The 3,006-nt window shown below is 34.5% G+C and overlaps 8 non-coding genes and 3 pseudogenes across 8 annotated transcripts; all 11 read left to right on the top strand.

Moving 5' to 3' along the window:
• Positions 1-134: 134 nt before the first annotated feature.
• LOC114545108 lies at positions 135-253 on the top strand. The gene has a single exon (XR_003690837.1). It is a non-coding gene; the product is annotated as a 5S ribosomal RNA (ribosomal RNA).
• A 122-nt stretch (positions 254-375) lies between these two features.
• On the top strand, positions 376-494 carry LOC114545117. Its single transcript, XR_003690843.1, has one exon. It is a non-coding gene; the product is annotated as a 5S ribosomal RNA (ribosomal RNA).
• Positions 495-614: 120 nt separating this feature from the next.
• Positions 615-733, top strand: LOC114545114. The gene has a single exon (XR_003690840.1). It is a non-coding gene; the product is annotated as a 5S ribosomal RNA (ribosomal RNA).
• Positions 734-857: 124 nt separating this feature from the next.
• Positions 858-976, top strand: LOC114545116. The gene has a single exon (XR_003690842.1). It is a non-coding gene; the product is annotated as a 5S ribosomal RNA (ribosomal RNA).
• Positions 977-1,098: 122 nt separating this feature from the next.
• On the top strand, positions 1,099-1,217 carry LOC114545109. Its single transcript, XR_003690838.1, has one exon. It is a non-coding gene; the product is annotated as a 5S ribosomal RNA (ribosomal RNA).
• Positions 1,218-1,340: 123 nt separating this feature from the next.
• LOC114545110 lies at positions 1,341-1,458 on the top strand. The gene has a single exon (XR_003690839.1). It is a non-coding gene; the product is annotated as a 5S ribosomal RNA (ribosomal RNA).
• A 120-nt stretch (positions 1,459-1,578) lies between these two features.
• Positions 1,579-1,697, top strand: LOC114545107. Its single transcript, XR_003690836.1, has one exon. It is a non-coding gene; the product is annotated as a 5S ribosomal RNA (ribosomal RNA).
• Positions 1,698-1,820: 123 nt separating this feature from the next.
• LOC114545113 lies at positions 1,821-1,936 on the top strand (annotated as a pseudogene).
• Positions 1,937-2,057: 121 nt separating this feature from the next.
• On the top strand, positions 2,058-2,176 carry LOC114545115. Its single transcript, XR_003690841.1, has one exon. It is a non-coding gene; the product is annotated as a 5S ribosomal RNA (ribosomal RNA).
• Positions 2,177-2,299: 123 nt separating this feature from the next.
• On the top strand, positions 2,300-2,422 carry LOC114545111 (annotated as a pseudogene).
• A 357-nt stretch (positions 2,423-2,779) lies between these two features.
• On the top strand, positions 2,780-2,897 carry LOC114545112 (annotated as a pseudogene).
• The last annotated feature ends 109 nt before the right edge of the window (positions 2,898-3,006 follow it).

The following is a 3,006-nucleotide window of genomic DNA, read 5'->3' as shown; positions in this document are numbered from 1 at the left end:
TGTCGTAGGCTCCTTTTGATTTATTAATAGAAAATTATTTCAATGCACTGTTCAATTTTCCAAAAAGGAATATTTAATTTAATTTTATTCAAAAATATTCAGAGATCAAAAGCTCTTGTTTTCTGAAAGGCGATGTCTACGTCCATACCACTTGGAAAGCACTGGTTCTCGTCTGATCACCAAAGTTAAAACAAGTCGGGCGAAGTTAGTACTTGGGTGGGTGACCTCTTAGGAATACTTCGTGTCGTAGGCTCCTTTTGATTTATTAATAAAAAATTATTTCAATGTACTCATCAATTTTCCCAAAAGAATATTTTTTTTAATTTTATCCAAAAATATTCATAGATCAAAAGCCTTTGTTTTCTCAAAGGCGATGTCTACGTCCATACCACTTGGAAAGCACTGGTTCTCGTCTGATCACCAAAGTTAAAACAAGTCGGGCGAAGTTAGTACTTGGGTGGGTGACCTCTTAGGAATACTTCGTGTCGTAGGCTCCTTTTGATTTATTAATAGAAAATTATTTCAATGTACTCATCAATTTTCCCAAAAGGAATATTTTTAATTTTATCCAAAAATATTCAGAGATCAAAAGCTCTTGTTTTGTGAAAGGCGATGTCTACGTCCATACCACTTGGAAAGCACTGGTTCTCGTCTGATCACCAAAGTTAAAACAAGTTGGGCGAAGTTAGTACTTGGGTGGGTGACCTCTTAGGAATACTTCGTGTCGTAGGCTCCTTTTGATTTATTATTAGAAAATTATTTCAATGTACTCATCAATTTTCCCAAAAGGAATATATTTTTTTAATTTTATCCAAAAATATTCACAGATCAAAAGCTCTTGTTTTCTCAAAGGCGATGTCTACGTCCATACCACTTGGAAAGCACTGGTTCTCGTCTGATCACCAAAGTTAAAACAAGTCGGGCGAAGTTAGTACTTGGGTGGGTGACCTCTTAGGAATACTTCGTGTCGTAGGCTCCTTTTGATTTATTAATAAAAAATTATTTCAATGTACTCATCAATTTTCCCAAAAGGAATATTTTTTTAATTTTATCCAAAAATATTCATAGATCAAAAGCTCTTGTTTTCTCAACGGAAATATCTACGTCCATACCACTTGGAAAGCACTGGTTCTCGTCTGATCACCAAAGTTAAAACAAGTCGGGCGAAGTTAGTACTTGGGTGGGTGACCTCTTAGGAATACTTCGTGTCGTAGGCTCCTTTTGATTTATTAATAAAAATTTATTTCAATGTACTCATCAATTTTCCCAAAAGAATATTTTTTTTAATTTTATCCAAAAATATTGCATAGATCAAAACCTGTTGTTTTCTCAAAGGCGATGTCTACGTCCATACCACTTGGAAAGCACTGGTTCTCGTCTGATCACCAAAGTTAAAACAAGTCGGGCGAAGTTAGTACTTGGGTGGGGGACCTCTTAGGAATATTCGTGTCGTAGGCTCCTTTTTTTATTAATAGAAAATTATTTCAATGTACTGTTCAATTTTCCCAAAAGGAATATTTAATTTAATTTTATCCAAAAATATTCATAGATCAAAAGCTCTTGTTTTCTCAAGGCGATGTCTACGTCCATACCACTTGGAAAGCACTGGTTCTCGTCTGATCACCAAAGTTAAAACAAGTTGGGCGAAGTTAGTACTTGGGTGGGTGACCTCTTAGGAATACTTCGTGTCGTAGGCTCCTTTTGATTTATTAATAGAAAATTATTTCAATGTACTGTTCAATTTTCCAAAAAGGAATATTTAATTTAATTTTATTCAAAAATATTCAGAGATCAAAAGCTCTTGTTTTCTGAAAGGCGATGTCTACGTCCATACACTTGGAAAGCACTGGTTTCTTCTGATCACCAAAGTTAAAAAAGTTGGGCGAAGTTAGTACTTGGGTGGGTGACCTCTTAGGAATACTTCGTGTCGTAGGCTCCTTTTGATTTATTATAAAAAATTATTTCAATGTACTCATCATATTTCCCGAAAGGAATATTTTTTTTAATTTTATCAAAAATATTCTTAGATCAAAAGCTCTTGTTTTCTCAAAGGCGATGTCTACGTCCATACCACTTGGAAAGCACTGGTTCTCGTCTGATCACCAAAGTTAAAACAAGTCGGGCGAAGTTAGTACTTGGGTGGGTGACCTCTTAGGAATACTTCGTGTCGTAGGCTCCTTTTGATTTATTAATAGAAAATTGTTTCAATGTACTCATCAATTTTCCCAAAAGGAATATTTTTTTTAATTTTATCCAAAAATATTCACAGATCAAAAGCTCTTTTTTTCTTAAAGGCGATGTCTACGTCCATACCACTCTCTTGGAAAGCACTGGTTCTCGTCTGATCACCAAAGTTAAAACAAGTCGGGCGAAGTTAGTACTTGGGTGGGTGACCTCTTAGGAATACTTCGTGTCGTAGGCTCCTTTTGATTTATTAATAAAAAATTATTTCAATGTACTCATCAATTTTCCCAAAAGAATATTTTTTTTAATTTTATCCAAAAATATTCATAGATCAAAGCCTGTTTGTTTTCTCAAAGGATGTCTACACGTCCATACCACTTGGAAAGCACTGGTTCGTCTGATCACCAAAGTTAAAACAAGTCGGGCGAAGTTAGTACTTGGGTGGTGACCTCTTAGGAATACTTCGTTCGTAGGTTCTTTTGATTTATTAATAAAAATTATTTCAATGTACTCAAATTTTCCCAAAAGGAATATTTAATTTAATTTTATCCAAAAATATTCAGAGATCAAAAGCTCTTGTTTTCTGAAAGGCGATGTCTACGTCCATACACTTGGAAAGCACTGGTTCTCGTCTGATGACCAAAGTTAAAACAAGTTGGGCGAAGTTAGTACTTGGGTGGGTGACCTCTTAATAGTACTTCGTGTCGTAGGTTCCTTTTGATTTATTAATAAAAAATTATTTCAATGTACTCATCAATTTTCCCAAAAGGAATTTTTTTTTAATTTTATCCAAAAATATTCATAGATCAAAAGCCTGTTTTT

Source organism: Dendronephthya gigantea, unplaced genomic scaffold, assembly GCF_004324835.1.
Source record: "Dendronephthya gigantea isolate DGI-Jeju-01 unplaced genomic scaffold, DenGig_1.0 001258F, whole genome shotgun sequence".
In the NCBI taxonomy this organism is placed as follows: domain Eukaryota; kingdom Metazoa; phylum Cnidaria; class Anthozoa; order Malacalcyonacea; family Nephtheidae; genus Dendronephthya; species Dendronephthya gigantea.
Note: the sequence above shows the minus strand (reverse complement) of the source record. Positions and strands in the feature narration are given on the sequence as shown.